At 39.2% G+C, this 22,532-nt stretch overlaps 2 pseudogenes; both read left to right on the top strand.

Moving 5' to 3' along the window:
• The first annotated feature begins 2,877 nt into the window (after positions 1 to 2,877).
• Positions 2,878 to 5,287, top strand: LOC110881419 (annotated as a pseudogene).
• Positions 5,288 to 9,266: 3,979 nt separating this feature from the next.
• On the top strand, positions 9,267 to 14,181 carry LOC110881418 (annotated as a pseudogene).
• The last annotated feature ends 8,351 nt before the right edge of the window (positions 14,182 to 22,532 follow it).

Here is a 22,532-nt window from a genome sequence, read left to right on the forward strand (position 1 = left end):
TTGAACCGTTGACAAAAATATAGCATTCGATAAACAATGCAATTAACAAAATACAAAATATAGTATTCGAATGAATGACATACCCTAAAATTTTTTGCATAGCACCCTTTGGTGACTTCACCAATTCATCAACTCGTTTCCTCTTTTGACGTTTTTGCCATCCGGATGCTTGTTTAGGAGCCATTAACGCCTAAATAATCATTAATCGACAAAGTTTGTATCAAATTAAGTTAGCGCCTAATTAATGATCGACAACATAAATTAACTGAATTCGACATAACTTAACTGAAATCGACATAACTACATAAGTTAACTGAAATTGTAAATAACTTAAATTAACTGATCGACAACATAAATTAACTGAAAATCTGAAATCGACATAACTTAACTGAATAACTGAATTCGACATAATAGCTGAAATCGTAAAGCATCAATCCTAAATCATAAGTTACCTGTTAACTGTGAACTGATCCGACTCCGTGATCGAAGACGAAGGCTGTGAGTGAGATTCTGTGAAATCGAAGGCCTGCTGGCGAGTGGCTGCTGTGTGAAATCGAAGGCCTGCTGCTGTGTGAAAACTGCAGAATGATGAATTGATGATGATCGAAGGCCAGGGCCTGCTCTATCTCGATTAATCGATTATCCTTCCTGTTCCTGCGGCGTTTCAGTTTCACGTTTCATTTCCCAGTCCCAATTGCCGCCCAGATTTCTTTTTTTATTAGTTTTTATAATTATTTGGGTATTGGGCTCACTAACCTAATGGGCTAAATAGTTTAAACAACATGATTTTTTTAAGTGGGCCTATCTTAGTATTTGTTTGGTTATACCCTATTAAATTTTTTTTACATATATAATATCGGATTTTTTTTAAATTACGTGCCCTACGAAATCACGGGCCCTGTCCGGTTGTCCTCCCCGCCCTCCTTCAGGGCCGGCTCTGCGTATATCACATCAATGCAAAGACAACCACATAAACACTTAGGTTTGGGGTTGATGTTAACGTATTTGTAGTCCAAGGTCTAAAAATTCAAACAAAAGTTTTGAATTTATGGTTTGGTTTTTTAGTCCAAATGAAATATCTAATGTTGGTTTTGGATTTTGATAATTGAAGTCTTATATCCGATTATAAAACCATGTTGCATACTCCGTGGTTACATGATACTTCTTACAATTTTATAATTTCAATATATTAATATATTCATGTAAACGGGGTCAAGTGATGAGTCGTGTACATGGCAGATCTAGGAGGTTAAGGGGGTGCCTGTGGTATCCCTCAACTTTTTTTTTTTTTTTGAGAAGTTCAATTATTTTTTTAATTTATTGATTTTTTTCTAAATCCGTCATTGTATACATTGTATACACTAAAATGTTTTTAGATATCCCTGAATATTTCTTTTAAACCTGTGACTATCCTGTATGGCTGTATCATCTAATCCCATACCCTTTTCAATAATTGGTCCCATACCCGTTACATTACTCGATTCAAGTCGGGTCATCTCACCAATTTCAGGTTCTTTTTTGCCATTCCAATATCATTTTACGTCAAAATTTTATACCAAAAAGCGATATACTAGCTACCAATGAGAATTTTCATTTGGTTTGGTTTATAACATGAATTAAAATAAATATATTCTCCATCTCTGTTTGTTTATAACTAGTAGATGCCCCGCCCGCGTTGCGGGGCAATGGCCGAATAACTCTCAATCAATTAAAAAAAGACTATTATAACTTTGCTATGAAAAAAAAAAACGATGATAAAACCGTAATTTTGGGCTCAGGGCAAAACTGTAATTTTTCAGGACTAATGAGCCATTGTTAGGCAGCTAGAGTTATGCGCCGCACGCGTTGCGGGGCGCTAAACCGAGTATTTCTTAGGTTAATAACATGTACGCCTTTATGTCGGTTAGTTATACATGCTACCTATAACATGATATAAAAAAGACATATCAAGTTAACCAATTAAAGAAAAACAGTACCATAGTTATGATAAAAAAATTAACTAAAACGATGACAAGCGTGTAACTTAGAGTTGGGGGCAAAACAATAATTTGTCAGGACCAATTAGCGAGTGCTAGGTAGCTGTTTGGCAGGAATAAAAACAAAATTAAGTCAACAAAGTAAAATAAAACACTACCATGGTTTTGCCAAAGTAAAAAAAACGGTGGCAAGATTGCAATTTTTAGCGGAGGTAAAATCGTAATTTTAAAATGGATGTAAAATAATATTTTGAACCGAGGGGAAAACCATTTTTTTTATTTTGAAATGGGGGCAAAATCGTAATATTTTAGCTGCGGGCAAAATCGTAATTTTTAGTGGGGGGGCAAAATCGTAATTTTAAACCGGGAACCAAATCGTAATTTGGCAGGACTCTAGCTCAGGGCAAAACCATATTTTTATTTTGAACTGAGGGCAAAATTGTATTTTTTAACTAAGGGCAAAATCGTAAATTTAAGCAAGGGACAAAAGCAAAATTTTATTTTGAATCGAGGGCGAAATCGTAATTTTACACCTGGGATAAAATTGTAATTTGGCATCACCTATAAATAACTATTATATGAAAAATGAAAATAAAAAAAAAGTCAAAGTGGCCGCCCAAAAATGACGAACCACCTAACAAAACTATTCCCTCACGTCATCAAAACTTGTAATTGTATATGTTGAGAATGTAAAGTGTTGGACTGGTTATACAGAGATCCAGGATTTTTATAAACATAGAATAAAATCTATTCAATCCATAAAAAATAATCTAATCTTTCTATAAAAAAAAAAAAAAACAAAACAAAAAAAAACAAAACAAAAAAAAAGTCAAAATGTCTCAGACATAAAAGAAATATAAACTTCCCCACGTATCTCTTTCCTTTACACAACCACCCTCTCCTACAAATATAGCCAAGCAACTGGCTATGTGTTCACTTCACATACCTTCTTCTTCCCTAAACTTTCATCCTTATTTGCTCTTTCACATCTCTCACAACAATAATCAACAATGGTGGGTGGCTCTATCACAATACACAATCCAACAGTTCTCTCTCAAACCTGCAAGCCAGTGAACTCTTTGACTTTTCCTCAAATTCCCCTCATTGACCTTTCTAAACCTGACTCAAACACCTATTAGTCAAAGCCTGTCAAGATTTTGGATTCTTTAAGGTAGTTAATCATGGGTTGCATCAATAAACTTGAATCACAAGCCACTAAATTCTTCTCAATTACTCAAAGAAAAAGCCGGTCCACCCGACCCTTTCGGTTATGGCAATAAAAACATTGGTCGAAATGGCGACGTTGGTTGGGTTGAATATCTCCTCCTTGACGTAAAACCCGATTCCCATTACAACAAACTTCAACACCCAGAAAATTTCCAGTATGATTCTTAACTTATTTTCAAGAATTCATGACATTTATGTTGCTCCTCTGTTTTACTCTGTTTTGCTCTGTTTTCTTGAACTTGATTTTCTTTTTGTTTTTTTTTTTTTTTCATACTGCAGCTGTGCTGTGGATGATTATGTGACAGCAGTGAAGAATATGGCATGTAAGATTCTGGAAATGATGGCTGATGAGTTGAATTTAGAGGATAGAAATGTTGTTGATGGATGAACAGAGTGACTCTGTTTTCAGGGTGAATTACTATCCACCATGTGACCTTATTACTATAACGTGTGATAATTACGCAGCTTAGTCACCACACCATTGGTGCAACGTATTGAGGGGTAGAGACTTACCAGGGGCGATTTAACTATATGTTCCCGCTATAACGTGTGAAGAATTTGTGACCTTATTTGTTTGCATAATCTTTGCAAGCCCAAACTCAGCTATTTTCGGCTTCATTTCCTCATCCAATAAAATATTACTCGATTTCACATCTTGGTGTATCACGGGTCGATCACACCCGTGATGTAGGTACTCTAGTCCCTTTGCGGCCCCCATCGCAATCTTGTATTGGACATTCCAATCCATTTCAGCCTTTTTATATGTATGTAATCGATCCCATAAACTACCATTAGGCATGTACTCGTGAACAAGTAGATTCGAGTCGTCATTTGTAATGCTACAATACTAATAGCATATACGATATATGCCGTCGCCGCTCTTTGTAATGCTACAATACTAATAGCATAAACTACCATCCATGGCTGATTACTGTCAAACGCCAAACATCTTGCCGATCAATTGCAAAGTGTCGGCTCTCCGGTGGACGACAGGACGCTAGTCATTAAAATCCTGACCGGACTAACTGAACAATACGACAGCATCTCTACTGTCCTGCAAAACCGTGATCCTCTTCCCGATTTAATGACGTTCGGTCTCGTCTCAACATGGAAGAACAGAAGAAAAAGCGCCAGACTAGCCGCGGTGCTCAAGCCGCTGCCACTGCACTCGCCGCCACCAGCTCCGTGTCGTCCTCCGCCAACCCGCAACAGCTCCCATCTACGTTCTTCCCGTCTTCGGATCGCGGCCGTGGTGGTCGCTCACGTGGTGGTCGCGGACGCGGCCGTGGCCGCAACTACTCAGGCCGAGGCAACTACTCGAACAATCGATACCAAAATCAGCTAAATACGTCTCATCCGTACATTGTCTTTCCCAGTAACTGGACGGTTGCGCAATGGGCTGGTCTCCTCAATCACAATACCTCGGCCCAACCCCCCTGCCCATACCCTTCGAAGCCGGCTCCATCCTCATCTCAAGGCATACTAGGCCCGCGGCCAGATCAAGCTCATTAGACAACTTACTCGCCCACTGACATCGAGCAGGCGCTCTACTCACTGGCACTTAATCAATCTGACCCGGGGGTAATGGACACAGGAGCTACATCTCACTCTGCCAATGAGCAAGGTATATACTCCCCGTCTACTTTTAATACGTGCACTAATAAAAACATAATTGTTGGTAATGGCATGACTATCCCTGTTTTGGCTCAAGGCAACCAAGTCCTACCACCCCCTACCCTCCACTTAAACTTAATAATGTCTTATTTGCCCCCAACCTAATCAAAAATCTTATCTCTGTCCGTCGCCTTACCACTGATAACCTTGTTTCTGTTGAATTTGACCCATTTGGTTTTCTTGTGAAGGATCTCAAAACACGGGCTCCTATCCTACGATGCAATAGCACGGGCGATCTTTATCCACTGACTGAGCCACTCCCCCTTCCTTCTACCCAACCATCTGCTTTTGTTGCTGTTCCTCAAGATCGCTGGCATCAACGTTTGGGTCATCCTGGCAAACATTTGTTACAGTCTTTGAAACTTTCATCTTTTGTTGATTTTGGGAAATTTAATAACACTCTTTGTCAATCTTGTGTTTTTGGTAAAAGTGTTAAATTGCCATTTTACGATTCTATTAATAATACTCATTCTGCTTTTGACATTATTCACAGTGACCTCTGGACATCACCCGTACTTAGTACGGGTGGTCATAAATATTACATCCTCCTTTTGGATAATTTCACCAATTTTTTATGGACTTATCCCATATCAACCAAATCGCAAGTTTTCCATACCTTTAGTACCTCCCATAATCTGATTCACACTCAATTTAAACGTAAAATCAAGCAATTTCAATGTGATAATGGCAAAGAATATGCTAACTAAAATTTTTACAACTTTTGTAACCAAAACGGAATGCAATTTCGTTTTTCTTGCCCATACACGTCCTCTCAAAATGGCAAGGCGGAACGCAAAATCCGCACTATCAACAACATGATCCGAACTCTCCTTGCTCAAGCCTCTTTACCCGCTAATATGTGGCATCATGCTCTTGAAACTGCCACTTATCTCCTTAACATTTTACCGAGCAAACTTCACCACTTCAAATCACCTACCACCTTACTTTATAATTGCATTCCCGAATACAACCACCTTCGTGTTTTTGGGTGCCTTTGTTACCCTCTTACACCATCCACCACCATCCATAAGCTTGACTACCGTTCCCACCCGTGCGTTTTCCTTGGCTACCCGTCAAACCATCGTGGCTATAAGTGTCTTGACCTTTCCTCCCACCAACTAATCGTCTCAAGACATGTCCATTTTGAAGAGTCAATTTTCCCTTACACCATACAATCACCCACTAAACCCCCTTCTTATGACTTCTAAACCCAACCATAAATCCACTCGTCTGGGACTACTTACAAAAGGCCCAACGATCGCAGCCCCATACCCAACTTCCTATCCCTCCTAACTCCCCTGTCGCCACTCCTCTCGGCCCACAAAACCCCTAACACCCCAGCCCACTACCCGCCGATCAATCTCACACTCCCTTACCAGCCCATACCGCCCCCTCTTCCACTCTCCCTTCCCAGCCCGTACCTTCTACTGGCCCAAGCACTTCACCAGCCCACACTGCCCCTTTTTCCTCTCTCTCGGCCCAACCTACAGCATCACATCTCTCAGCTCAACCTGCTGCCCCTAGCCCTTCAGCCCAGCCCAATTCAGCCCACTATCCTGATCCCGTTCTTCTAAACCAACCCGATTCCCTTGCCCCACCACCCTCACCTCCACCGACCATTCACGTTCCATCCGGCCGTACTATACACACTCGATCTATGAGTGGCATAGTCAAGCCCAAACAAATCTTCAACCTCACCGCATCCGCGGTTGTTCCCCTTCCAAAAACCCCACAGGCTGCCTTGGCCTATCCAGAATGGTTCAATGCCATGTCCAGTGAGTTTAGTGCTCTTATTAAAAATAAGACCTGGGAGCTTGTACCTAGGACACCTGACATGAATATTATACGCAGCTTGTGGTTGTTTAAGCATAAATACAGGTCTGATGGTAGTTTGGAGTGTTACAAGGCCAGATTGGTTTGTGATGGTCGTAAGCAGCAGACAGGTATAGATTGTGGTGAGACGTTTAGTCCGGTTGTAAAACCGTCCACCATTCGGTTGGTTCTTTCTCTTGCATTGTCCAAGTCCTGGCCCATTCACCAGTTGGATGTCACTAATGCGTTCTTACATGGGAACTTAGAGGAAACGGTTTATATGCATCAGCCCATGGGTTTTCGGCACAGAGACTTCCCTGATCATGTTTGTTTACTCAGGAAGTCATTTTATGGTCTCAAACAGGCTCCTCGCGCGTGGTACCAACGGTTCACCGATTTTGTTACTTTACAGCGATTTCGTCAAAGCAAGTCAGACAATTCGCTATTTATTTTTCACCATGGTGCTGACATTGCTTATCTTCTTAAATATGTGGACGATATCATTCTTACCACGTCGTTTGAGGCACTTCGTACACGACTGTTACACATCTTGTCAGGTGAATTTGCGATGAAGGATTTGGGATCACTTTCGTATTTCTTGGGTATTCAGGTGACAAGGACAGGTGATCATATGTTTTTATCTCAACAGGTGTATGTTAATGATATAATTCATCGGGCATCTATGGACTCGTGCAAATCGGTGGCTACTCCAGTTGACACACAGTCAAAGTTATCTGCTGCCTCTGGCCCGTTATACGAAGACCCGACTACCTACTGTAGTCTTGCCGGTGCCCTTCAGTATCTCACTTTTACTAGACCAGACATATCGTATGCGGTTCAGCAGATCTGCATGCATATGCATGCTCCTACGATTGATCACTGGAATGCACTGAAGCGCATCATACGCTATCTTCAAGGCACATCGGCTTATGGTCTTCATCTAGGACACGTTCCTGATTTACGTCTGGTGGCTTATACTGACGCTGATTGGGCTGGATGCCCGGACACGCGTCGTTCGACTTCAGGTTATTGTGTTTACTTGGGCGAAAATCTCATTTCATGGTCTTCTAAACGTCAACCGACAATTTCTCGTTCCAGTGCTGAGGCCGAATATCGAGCTGTTGCAAATGTGGTTGCTGATATTTGTTGGTTGCGTAATCTTCTTCTCGAGCTTCGTCATCCTCTTTCTACTGCCACTTTAGTCTACTGTGACAATGTCAGTGCTGTTTATCTCTCTGGCAATCCTGTTCAGCATCAACGGACTAAACACATTGAGCTTGACATCCACTTCGTTCGCGAGCAAGTGCAACGTGGCAGCATTCGAGTCTTACATGTTCCATCGCATCATCAGATTGCCGATATCTTCACGAAGGGTCTTCCACGAGTTTTGTTTGATGATTTTCGTACCAGTCTCAACATCGGCCCTCCCGACGTCTCAACTGCGGGGGTGTAATAGCATATACGATATATATGTAAATTATATGTAAATCATTATCTCCATAATTGTAGGAGATTGAGTTGGATTCTCTTGTATTATATATATCCTTTGTCAATTAATGAAATTATTAAGTTGAATATTATTCTTACAAATACAACTTCACCACATTTACATGTCGAATCGAACTTCAAGTGCCCACTTCGACATCATACTCTGGCCACCGGCTTTTCTTTTTTGGTAATATCGTTGCACTACTCGAGTAACTTCTAGGATCACCGGAGTTTAGACCCGACCTCCACATATGTTTAACGGCCAACTTCTTCCCGCACCCTAATTCGACTTTATAGACATTACCCGAGCCACCTTTTCCAATCAAATTGTGCGATATAAGAGATCCTAGTATCTCGCCTTCATCGAAACTAATGACATGAAACTGTTTCATATCCCACAAAAAACCTGGATTCGTTAGATTTGTCGCAATCTTTCGCCCCGGCTTTACGAGGACAAAGCATGCTACCGAAAACACCAACATAAATGCACCCGCGATGAAGCAATACTTCGCAACTCCTAACCCGCTAGAGCGATGGGAAACCGGTGAACACTGTCGGAGACTTTTACCATTATTGGCACACAACCCCGGATTCCCGGCAAAACTACCATCATACGCCTCCGCCGATAAAGACTCCGGCACTTGCCCAACCAACATATTGTTTGATAAATCAATAAGGCTCAACTTCAATGACGACAAACTTGCCGGAATTACACCGAAAAGTTTGTTATCGTACACGTTTAACGAGTTCAAACCCCGTAACGAACCCAGACTCGCTGGAATGTCCCCAGAGAGCGAATTTCCGACGAGGTTTATATCATTTAAAGAAACACATGAACCAATAGATTGCGGAATCCCACCGGAAAACAAATTACTTTCCAAATGCAGACTGTTTAAGCTCTTCAACTCACCAATTCTCACCGGAATCCCACCGGAAAACTGATTATACATCAATTCCATTTCCACCAAAGACGAAACATTCGATATCTCCTCCGGTAGCTCACCCGAAAACCGATTGTTCGATACAAAAAGCTGTGCTAACGACTTTGCTTCACCGATATTACCCGTCACCGGACCCTCAAACTGATTCATGGCAAGATCAATCAGTTTTAACCGTGGCAAACTCCAAATCCCAACCGGTATTCTACCCGATAGCGAGTTATTGCTCACTCGCAATCTTTCTTCATCAATGTTGGTGCCTCTTTACAGGTATGTATGTATACAGCATGTTTTATATCATGCAAAATGGTTATATGATCATAAATTTGGTATTTGATAATTTGAGTTTATAACTAGTAAAGTATTTTTTTTAAGGACAAACTAATTTACTTCTAAATAAGTAGTTAGTAGTTTCTGAAGACTGACCAAGTTACAGATGTTGTTAAATATGTTTTTACATAAATATTATACTATGACATAGTTGGCACGTTCAATAAAATAGTGGCGGATCTAAGTGAAGAAATATTTTTAACTGGTACGGATGAAAGGTTTAACCAAATTTTCAAGAGATGTGGGTGAGATTTAGCCCTATAAAATACACTAAGATTTTCTTAAAGAGTGCGTTTGCCAACTAACCACCTTATTAGGCCCGCCCCTGATAAAAACTAAATTTAAGTGAAGAATTAGAAAGAGGGTATTGTTTATTGAATATCCCTCTATGATATTCAATAAAGTGTGTTTTAATGAGCATATTAAGGTGTGTTTAAATAGCATATCTTAAAAGTTTCTTTTAACCAATATGTATTTTATGATTTACATATAACAAACCACGTCTAACTAATTTATAATTTGTATATGCTATGTTGGGCCATTATAGTGAAGCTAGAGCTTTAGGCCTCCACTTGATTATGGCCTCCAATTTTATAAAAAAATATATATATATATATATATATATATATATATTAGTAAACTGGGCTTGACAAAGTATGGAAATTGGGCCCGTGTAATAATATGAAATTAGCGGCCTTTAGAGTTTTGGCGCCAGCAACAAGATTTGTGTGAATCTTTCTTGCTACCCAAAAAAATTCCAATTTTTATATTTGTTTATTTACTTTTTCATGAAAGCTTTTTAAAAAGATTTAGTCTGTAAATGATTTGCTACATGGTACCTGAGGTACAATCCCTTTATCTATTCATGTGAAACAAACTGTTTTTTAAATATGGATTGAAGGGTACTGAGTTCCAACTGATTATACAATCAAATAAATGATTTATGAGGTTTGTTTTTCTCTAACCATATCCTACGTTTCTAAAGGATTAGACAGTTTATATTGTTTATGCTTATTTATATTGTTTATTATAATGCAGAATCAGTCATATGAGACTACAATAGCTACTAGGGATGTGAATGCGCAAAGAGACAACCCAACCCAACTGCAACATGAACCCTTTTTATTGGTACATTAATCATTTTACCCTTTTACTATAGGTGTTGTTTATATTTAGTATGTTAATCCCACCGTCTCACATATGAGTTTACATTTAATCTTATTTTTAAATGTCAAATGGTGTTTCAATAGTCATTTTAAAGCCTAGATAAAAGAAATCCTGGTGTTTCAATAGTCGTTTTAAAGCCTAGATAAAAGATATCGTTTTTAATAATGACTAGAAAGGCCCCAAATTTTCGTTTCGCTTTAGGCCTCTAAAAAGGTTGAGCCCGACCCTGTTTTGTACTAAAACTGAATACAGCAATGTTGAATAGACTAATTAAAAATTGAATATATTATTTTAAAAAGTTTACATAAATGGTTATAAGAGGGTTGTACTTTACGTGAACATGTACAAGTAGTTCAAATGACTCCTATATATAAAATTCCCCATCAATTTAGCATATATGCTTTCCAAGTCCTAAAAAAAATATTGCGAAAATGTTGGGGTCTTTGGAAGAAAACATAAGTTGTATCCTTTGAATTATCGTCGGTCAAGAAGAAAACATTATTTATAGAAAAGCATTAGTTTATGAATTTAGTTAAGGAAAATGTAAATTTTAGAGTAAAATTAGATTTTAAGAATTCTTAACTTTGACATATTGGTTGACAACGGTCCGAACTAAAGAAATGTTTTGTGACAATCTCAACTCTAACATATTTTTCCTTAACAAGCTCATACTAACTAAAAGCTAACCACATTAGTTTTTGGATGACATTGAATGTTTATGTGGCAAAAAGATCAAAATTTTACTGAAGTGGACTGCTTATGTGGTATACAAGTCATAGTTATGATGACATAGACTACTTATGTTTTTTAAGTTTTAATGATGAGAACTGCTTATGTGGTAGTCCATGTCTGAAAAACTAATTGTGCTAACTTTTAGTTACTATGGGACCGCCGAAGAAAAATAGGTTTTAAGTTAGGATTTTCACAAAACACTTCCTTAGTTGGGACAGTTGCCGCTTAATGTGTCAAAAATTAGGATTATTAAAATCTAATTTTCCAATTTTAAAGGAAAACATTAATTTTTAAACCTATGTGAAAGTTCCATCTTCCAAGACTTTTTAGGTGGATAATTTAAGTATTTATTTCAAAAGAAAGCATAAGTTAGTTTACATTGTGTGCAAAAATTTGTATCTCAAACCCTGGGATCGATAATTTATGCTTCCGGCATTATAAAAATGTTAGAAAATTAGTGATAAATGAATTTTTACATTAAGTGGGAAATGAGTTTTTCACCAACCTGACACACATTATGTCATTGTCACCAACATCTGAATAAACAAGTGAAAAAACTCATTTTTCACTATTGTTATACGTTTCTTTTCTTTGGAGATATTAAACCTCTGGATGCTGCAGACACTTTATCTGACAAACTGCAGCATCCAGGGTACTATTCCCGAAGATATCAGAAAGCTCACGACTCGAGCTTTCTGATAACTTCCTGGTCGGGGAAATCCCAACAGGGATTACGAAGCTCGTGAATTTACAAGAGCTCGAGCTTTATGATAATCGTCTGTCTGGGATTTTCCCTACTGGGTTTGGAAAAATGCTCGTGCTTTCAAAACTCGATGTTTCGATTAACAGTTTGGAAGGTAATCTTTCTGAGTTTAGAAGTTTGAGAAGTATAACATCTTTACAACTGTTTGAGAATAATTTTTCCGGTGAAATTCCGGTGGAGTTTGGAGAATTCAGGTTGTTACAACAATTTTCAATATACAATAACAGGTTCACCGGAGAAGATAGGATCATGGGCGGATTTCGAGTACATTGATGTATCGGAAAACTTCTTAACAGGTAAAATCCTACCGGATATGTGTAAAAATGGGAAGATTTGTGATATTTTTGATGCTGCAAAACAATTTCACTGGTGGGTTGTTGGAGAATTCTGCGAATTGTTCATCGTTGGAACGATTGCGAGTGAGCAATAACTCGCTTTCGGGTAGAATACCGGATGGGATTTGGAGTTTGCTGCTGTTAAAACTGATTGATCTTGCCATGAATCAGTTTAAGGGTCCGGTGACGAGTAATATCGGTGAAGCAAAGTCGTTAGCACAACTTTTTGTATCGAACGATCGGTTTTCCAGTGAGCTTCCGGAGGAAATATCGAACGTTTCGTCTTTCGTGGAAATGGAATTGATGTATATTCAGTTTTCCAATGGGATTCCGGTAAGAATTGGTGAGTTGAAGAACGTAAACAGTCTGCATTTGGAAGGTAATTTGTTTCCGGCGGGACCCCGGAATCTATTGGTTCATGTGTTTCTTTAAATGATATAAACATCGCTGGAAATTCGCTCTCCGGGGACATTCCAGCGAGTCTGGGTTCGTTACGGGGTTTGAACTCGTTAAACGTGTCCGATAACAAACTTTCCGGTGTAATTCCGACAAGTTTTTCGTCGTTGAAGTTTAGTCTTATTGATTTGTCGAACAATATGTTGGTTGGGCGAGTGTCGAAGTCTTTATTGGCGGAGGCGTATGATGGTAGTTTTGCCGGGAATCTGGGGTTGTGTGCCGATAATGGTAAAAGTCTCCGACGGTGTTCACCGGTTTCCCATCGCTCTAGCGGGTTAGGAGTTGCGAAGTATTGCTTCATCGCGGGTGCATTCATGTTGGTGTTTTCGGGAGCATGCTTTGTCCTCGTAAAGTTGAGGGCGAAAGATTGCGACAAATCTAACGAATCCAGGTTTTTCGTGGGATATGAAACAGTTTCATGTCATTAGTTTTGATGAAGGCGAGATACTAGGATCTCTCATACCGCGCAACTTGATTGGAAAAGGTGGCTCGGATAATGTCTATAAAGTCGAATTAGGGTGCGGGAAGAAGTTGGCCGTTAAACATATGTGGAGGTCGGGTCTAGAGTCCGGTGATCCTAGAAGTTACTTGAGTAGTGCAACGATATTACCGAAAAAGAAAAGCCGGTGGCCGGAGTATGATGCCGAAGTGGCCACTTTAAGTTCGATTCGACATGTAAATGTGGTGAAGTGGTATTGTAGCATTACAAATGACGACTCGAATCTACTTGTGCACAAGTACATGCCTAATGGTAGTTTATGGGATCGATTACATACATATAAAAAGGCTGAAACGAATTGGAATGTCCGATACAAGATTGCGATGGGGGCCGCAAAGGGACTAGAGTACGTACATCACGGGTGTGATCGACGCGTGATACTCCGAGATGTGAAATCGAGTAATATCTTATTGGATGAGGAAATGAAGCTGAAAATAGTTGATTTTGGGCTTGCAAAGATTATGCAAACAAATAAGGTCACAAATTCTTCACACGTTATAGCGGGAACATATAGTTACATCGCCCCCGGTAAGTCTCTACCCCTCAAGCATCTATTTCTTGACAATATTTTGTTATAGTTGAATAATTGTGCGTCTTTATACTTGTAGAATACGGATACACTTTCAATGTGACAGAGAAAAGTGACATCTATAGCTTTGGAGTTGTACTGATAGAGCTCCTAACCAGGAGAAAGCCAGTGGAACCCGAGTTTGGTGTGGTGACTAAGCTGCGTAATTACTATTACAAATTAACAAAGTCTAAAGTTGACATGTTTGGTATCTAGTTCTACCGGTTTATATATTATTGAATTAGTTAACTGATTTTATCAATTCGTTCATTCATTTAACAAATTAACTCATGAGCTACTCGTGATCATTTAAAAGCTCTAATTGAATCGACGTTAACTCTATTCAACAACACTTATTACCATAATCAAAGTTTTAACACTTTTAGAATCATTTCTGATCATGTAAAAATCCAATTATTTTAGAGACAAAGCATAGTTCGGTAGACATCAGCATGAACAGGCACGACATGGCCTATCTTGTTCGACAATAATGTAAAAATGGTATGAACAACAGTAAATCAAGACAAACAGAATCACAACACCAGAAATAGTGGCAAAACGGTGACGAAAAGTTTTTATTTCTTAGCCAACCCAAAAACGCCCAAACCGCCCTTGATCTTACAAAGTGTAAGATCTAAATGAACTGTACAAACAATACGCAATCAACTGATAATAATCAGTTGATTAAAAGGAAAGATACAACCAAAATATGAAGATCCACAAGATCTATGAACAATATAGAAGATCACTAATACAAGATCTGCACAAATCTTCAATGAAGCTTCACCAGATCGATCACCAACATAGAGGAAACGAGAGAGAAGAAGCGTAACAAATAATGAAGGTTCTGGAACCCTAGCTGCACACTGAACAAACTTATAGGATGTAACTTTTGAAGTTACACTTCAGCCCATAAGTATACCCATTGACCATTGAACCCCCTGGAATGATTCATTTATAACCCTGAACAATAACCTGAACTCAAGAATGGAACATAATCAGTTGTAACAACCAAAGACCAATAACAATGAGCCCATATATTTATGTTCAGTAACAACCAGGCCCAACAGCCAAATGTAACGAGCCCAATAAATAAATGACATGATTAATGTATGAATTAATAAGAATGGATAAATGTAATGCATTACATTTTAACATCCCCCCATAATTCATACAGCAAACATGTCCAACATTCCCAATTTTCCACACAAAACATCATGCTGTAAACTGTTTAAACCTTTGGTAAAAAGGTCCGCCAACTGATCCTCAGATGCAACCTTTTCAGGAACAATAACACCATTTGCAATTTTTTCTCTCAAAAAATGCAAATCAATCTCAAAGTGTTTCGTCCGCTCATGAAATACAGGATTAAACGCAATAGAAATAGCTGACTGACTATCGCAAAACAACTTGACAGGCAACTTATACTCAACATTTAACTCTTTTAAGACATTTAAGATCCATATAACTTCACAAGATGCAGAACACATAGCCCTGTATTCTGCTTCTGCAGTAGATCTAGCAACAACACTTTGTTTTTTTGATTTCCAAGAAATAAGCGAACTTCCTAAGAATATACCATATCCAGTAACAGATTTCCTGGTAGCCAAACATTTGGCCCAGACAGAATCAACAAACCCTTTTAAAACAAAGTCGTTTTCTTTTTTAAACAAGATCCCTTTACCTCGGGATAATTTCAAGTATTTTAGTAATCTTAAAGCTATTTGTAAATGACATTCCCGTGGGGAATGCATAAACTGACTCAAGAATTGAACGGCATAACTTATATCTGGTCTAGTTATAGACAGATATATTAGTTTACCAATCAATTTTTGAAAATTAGTGATATCTTTTATCACATTCTGATTTAGACTTAACTTGTTTACAACAATGTGACTTTGTTCTATGGGTGTGTTAACTGGTTTAACACCTAGATACCCAAACTCACTAAGTAACTCAAGACAATATTTCCATTGATTCAAACATATACCATCATCAACGTATAAAACCTCAATACCTAAGAAGTATCTTAAAACGCCTAAATCTTTGATTTGAAAACTGTCACTTAAACGTTTTTTAATTTTAACAATCTCAATTTCAGAATTACCAGTGACAACTATATCATCAACATAGACCAAAAGTACAACAAACACAGACTTATCAGACAGAATATACATCGAATGATCACATAAACTCTGCACAAAACCCATTTTAAACAAGACTTCATTTAATTTTTCATTCCACTTCCTAGGGGCTTGTTTTAGCCCATATAAAGATTTAACTAATTTGCAGACCCTAGTTTCATTTTCAGGAAAGTATCCAGGTGGTAATTTCATATAAAGATCTTCTGAAATGGAACCATAAAGAAACGCATTGTTAACATCTAATTGATATATTTGCCAATTATTCTTAACAGCCATACCTAGCACACATCTAACAGTGACCATTTTAACCACAGGAGAAAAAGTTTCTCCGAAGTCAAGCCCTTCACGTTGACTATAACCTTTTGTAACTAATCTAGCCTTAAACCTTTCAACCTCACCATTAGATTTATATTTGATTTTGTAAATCCACTTACAACCTATAGCTTTTCTATCTTTTGGCAAATCTACCAAATTCCAAGTACCATTTCTATATAACGCCTCCATCTCCTTATTCATGGCATCTACCCACCTAGGATCTTTAACAGCATCACTAAAACACGTAGGTTCACAAGTTTTATTCAAATTGGAAACAAAACACAAGTTATCACACGACAGTAATTCACAGATTTTTCTATTCCATATTTAACTTTACCCTCAACAACATATTCATCAAACCTTTTAGGCAAAGAAATATTTCTAGAAGCACGTCTAACATATTGTGTGCCCTCATATTGGACAGTGTCATCATGTGACCCTGAAGTGTCCTCTGCCCTACCACTGTTACCTAAATCACTACTGCCAACCTGTTCTGTTTGTCGACCAGGCTCAACTCCAGAAACAGGGGCTGATGTAGAGGGCGACAGTGGTTGCTGATCATCACTAACAGGATCATGTGCACCACTTGTACCTTCTTCATCATTGGGCATGTTAGGAACTTCAGATGTTATAGTATCAAAAAAGTTTAAATGATTTAGATTCAATTCACAAATATCTTCTTGATTATTAATAGATTTAAGTTTAAAAGGATACACATTTTCATAGAATTTCACATCTCTAGAATAGAAAACTTCTGTCTAAACTCCACAAATTGTAACCCTTTTTTAGATTAGAATAACCAAGTAAAACACATTTGTCTGCATGATATGCAAACTTATCAGGTTCATTTAAAACAGTACTAGAACATAAACATCCAAAGTTCCTTAGATGAGACAAGGAGGGTTTAAATCCAAACATAACCTCAAAAGGACTCTTACTATTCAACACATAGGAGGGTAACCTGTTAATTAGATATACAGCAGTTAGAATACAATCTGACCAAAATTTCAAAGGTAAGCCACCCTGAAACATCAAAGCCCTAGCTGTGTTTAAAAGGTGTCTATGTTTCCTCTCCACCACACCATTTTGCTGTGGTGTATAGGAACAAGTAGTTTGATGTAAAATCCCTTTATCCTTACAAAACATGTTTATATTATTATTCACAAATTCAGTCCCATTATCACTTCGGAACACTTTAATTTTCCTTTTAAACTGAGTTAAAATCAATTCATAAAAACCCTTTAAATTCTCAAAAACCTCAGTTTTGTTTGACAAAAAATAACACCATACCGACCTTGAAAAATCGTCAACAATTGTCAAAAAATACTTAAAACCTTCATAACTAGTGACTTTGTAAGGACCCCACAAGTCCAAATGTACTAAGTCACCAACAGATTTGGTTTTATGCTCACTTAAAGGAAATGGGACTCTAACTTGCTTAGCCCTCTGACATATGTCACAGGGACCATGATCACTGGAGTTTAAGTTAAGATGATGTTTTAACACAGCTAAGACCTGATCAGAAGGGTGTCCTAGTCTACTACACGTAACAGATTTCACAGAACTATTAAAACAAGCACCAGCAGAATTACCATTATTTCCTACAACATACAGCCCACTATCCTGCCTACCACTCATCAGGATTTTCCTTGACTTGGAATCCTGTAATAAACAACTCTCCTCATTAAACACAACTGAAACACGGTTATCCTTAGCTAACTTATACACAGACAGCAAATTTACACAATAGTCGGGAACATAAAAAACATCTTGTAAAATTATATCCTCAGTTAGCTTTAGACTACCAATTTTTAAAACCTTAACTTTTGTTCCATTAGGATGACCCACAGTAATATCAAACTCAGAAACATCAATAGCATTTATTAAATGTTTATCAGATTTAACCATATGTTGACTCGCCCCCGAGTCAACAATCCATCCATAGTTAGTATTAAACACACCAGAACTAGAACAACTAACAAAGTTAAACACATTAAAGCACTCACCTCCCATACTAGGATTCTGAGATTCTGACCCGGTATTCTCACCAACTAGACTTAACAACTTGGTAATCTGCTCAGAAGTAAAAGGTAACCCAGACATAGTAGAAGCAGCAGACTTACCAACCACAGAACTAGACTTACTATTATTATTAGTTGAACTACCTTTATTATAAGTATTGTTACTATTCACTCTCTTCTTAAACCCTGAAGGATAACCAACAATTTCAAAACATCTGTCTATGGTATGACCTATCATATTACAATGTGTACATTTCAAATTAGGATTAGGTCCTCTTGTTGGTTGTCACACCCCCAAAATCCACCTGCGGATAACACCCGCTTCGAGGGCGTGACCGACCAGGATCCAGCCACCAATTATACCGAATACTTAAGTTGATAACAAGAGTAATACTTACTATGCATAAGCTTAGCAAATATTAAGTTCAGAGTTTAAGGTTTTAAGTTCCAAAACAGTATTAAGTAGCGGAAGCATAAGTACGGTAGTTTAAAACAAAGTTCATGATTCAAAATAAGGTAACACCCAACACAAGGGTGAACAGACACTACACGTTCCCAAGCTGCAAGCTCCATCGTCACTGGTTACCTGCAAAGCATGCAGTAAGGGGTCAACAATAATGCTGAGTGAGTTCACTAGTTGTCCAGTTTTAATTACCAAAAACTTTGTTTCACCGGTTAATTTATCCGTTTATACATGCCCTGGGGAGCTACCCCAAAAGTTAGCGACTAAACTGTTTTTCCAATACCGAACACTAGGTAACCGTTGCGTATCCGCAGGATGCCCCGATGTCAATGTTCTATCATCATTGACGGATTTCTGAGTACATTAGTTCACGCCCGTCCCAAACCAGGGCACGGTGTGAGGCTGGTAAACACCTAAATAGCGCTATCAACTAATAACCCGTTCGCCTAACCCGGCGACTAATCGGTATTTGTAGTAGGGACTTGAGTGATAGAGTTTCGTTTAGTGCCGTTAGTTGCAATCCGTATAAACAGTAATTAACCAAAAGGTTTCCCAATACCCGGGAAGGAAAAGTAAGTTTTGTTCCCAATAACTAGGGAAGGTATGTAAATGGTATCCCCTTTTTACCAGGGGATAGGGTTGTTAGTCTCGTGTCCCAAACCACCGGGACGCATGCTTTTAAGTTGTGAACTCACCTTGGGTTGCTCGGTATGTTTAGGTTACTTGTCAATCACGTTGGTCACCACGTCCTAACATGGTTACCGGCATGGGTCAGGTTCGGTGTACAAGCATTCACGTAAAAACTTACACATAACTAGCACGTATCAAGCATATAAGTAAACAGTGGGTTACTGGGCCGGCCTAAGTAATTAAACAGTCAACAGCAACACATAATCCAGTCAACAGTAGCCCAAGTTAAACACAGAATGGCCCAATAACCAAAATGGACAGCCCACTCGCAACTAGCTGGTCTCGAGTCGCAACCAGGTGGTCTCGGCTTGTCACGCTGTGGTTGCGAGTCGTAACCGTGGTCTCGAGTCATCATGCTGTGGTTGCGAGTCGCAACCGACGTAGTCTCGAGTCGCAATCACGTGGTTTCGACTTGTCATGCTTTGGTTGCGAGTCGCAACGGTGCGGTTTCGAGTCGGAAGGCTGTCGTTGCGAGTCGTAATCTGTCACTTTCATATATACGTGATGATGCAGGTATGACAGTCCAAATAGTACCAAGAATTCAGGCCCATTTTAGGAAACTACCAATAAGGTTTCACTAACACTTTGCCAAAGCTGAATACTAGTAAAGATAGATCAAACTTTGCCATTTTTTTACATCTTCAAGTCATATTCAAACAAGTTCATCCTATCTTCATATTTTTCTAGGGTTTTCACCATAACAAATCACACATTTATGAACCAAAATTTACATATTCACAACAAGATCATGATGCAAAATAAGAAATCATGCATTATATATCCGAAATCTCATATTTAACAACATCATTTTTGCAAGAACAATGAAGCATTCACTTTATAATCTTGAACATAGTTTTGGTTGGCATGAACATTCCTACACTACCATTTCTAAACATGTAACCACATAGTGTCAAACTTTTACAAATCAACCTAAAAGTCATACCAAAAACTACTAACCAAACATTTCTAGTTCATTTAACCCACATAAATCTTATACACAAAAGATAGCACTAACCGGTTATGAAAGGAGGGGCTGAAAACAAAGAAAAGAGAACCGAGAAGATGGAATGTCCGAGTGATAGTCTTGACCGAGTTTCTTGTCCGGGATCTTTGCTTGAACCGAAAAATAGGAAGAGATTGGGGTGTGTTGTTGAGGGTTTCTAGTTGAGAGAGTTTGAGGAGTGTTTGTGTGTGTAAAAATGGAAGAAGTGGGGAAAGGTGGGATATATACAAGGGGATGTTTCGGGTTGGGCTTGGGGTTTCGGCCCAAGCCGGTTTCGGCTCAACGGCCCACTCGAGACCGAGTGGCCCACTCGCAACCGCCCGGTTGCGAGTCATGGTCTCGGGTCGTGGTTTCGGCTCTCGTTCATATATATATATAATACATACATTCATCACCTATCATGCACAAAGGTCACGTTTTCATTTAATAATATTTATATACACACGAAATATTACAAGGTGATCGTTCGGAAAAACCTCGAGTGTCACATTATCCCCAAGTTTTAAGAACTTTCGTCCCGAAAGTTGAAGCAGCCACTGCCAAGCTAGCGTGTTTCAACGGGGTGTCACATCATCCCCCCGTTAGTTTGGAATTTCGTCCCGAAATTCGGTTGTAGCTTCAGTGCTGGGGTTTTCGTTTGGGAATAACTGGGGATACTTGGACTTCATCTGGTCCTCCCGCTCCCAGGTAAACTCTGGGCCGCGCCGTGAGTTCCAACGAACTCGCACAAGGGGTATCTGGCTACGTTTGAGGGTTTTGATTTCTCGATCCGTGATCTCAATCGGTTCCTCAGTAAAGTGTAGCTGTTCATCAATCGTCAGTTCCTTAAAAGGAATCACAAGTGTTTCATCCGACAAACACTTCTTCAGGTTAGATACGTGAAAAACGTTGTGCACTGCACTCAGCTCTGCAGGCAGGTTCAATCTATAAGCAACCTTACCGATTTTCTCGGTAATTTCGAATGGTCCAACATACCGTGGATTCAGCTTGCCCCGTTTACCGAAACGGACCACACCCTTCCAGGGTGAGACTTTAAGTAGAACCCGGTCCCCGACCTGGAATTCTAACGGTCTCTTACGCTTGTCAGCGTAGCTTTTCTGACGGTCACGAGCTGCCGCCATGCGTTGCCTGATCTGGGAAATCTTTTCCGTTGTATCTACCACTAGTTCTGGGCCTGTGAGTTGACTGTCACCTATTTCCGCCCAGCAGAGAGGTGATCGGCATTTACGACCGTACAATGCCTCAAAAGGTGCCGCCTGAATACTAGTGTGATAGCTGTTGTTGTAGGAGAATTCCACCAACGGTAGATGCTTCTCCCAGTTCTTGCCAAAATCGATCACACATGCTCTAAGCATGTCTTCCAAGGTTTGGATGGTGCGTTCAGACTGCCCATCCGTTTGCGGATGATAAGCGGTGCTCATGTCCAAACGTGAGCCAAAGGATTTGTGCATAGCTTGCCACAACTCGGAAGTAAAACGAGCGTCTCGGTCGGAAATAATAGAAGTTGGCACCCCGTGCCTGGAGACTACTTCTTTTAAATAGATTTCTGCCAAGGTAGAAAACTTGTCTGTTTCCTTAATGGCCAGAAAGTGTGCAGACTTAGTCAATCGATCTACTATCACCCAAATAGTGTCATTCCCGCGTTGGGATCTAGGTAGCCCTGTAACAAAATCCATGGAAATCTGCTCCCATTTCCACTTCGGGATTTCCGGTTGCTGTAGTAGGCCTGCTGGTTTCTGATACTCGATCTTGACTCTTGCGCAGGTCAAACATTTGCCAACGTAAGCTGCTATGTGGGCTTTCATGCCAGGCCACCAGTAGGTGGTTTTCAAGTCGTGGTACATCTTATCTGCACCAGGATGTACTGAATAACGGGACTTATGGGCTTCGTCCATCACAAGCTCTCGTAGATCTCCGTAAAGTGGGACCCA

Source organism: Helianthus annuus, chromosome 10 (assembly GCF_002127325.2).
Source record: "Helianthus annuus cultivar XRQ/B chromosome 10, HanXRQr2.0-SUNRISE, whole genome shotgun sequence".
Lineage (NCBI taxonomy): Eukaryota > Viridiplantae > Streptophyta > Magnoliopsida > Asterales > Asteraceae > Helianthus > Helianthus annuus.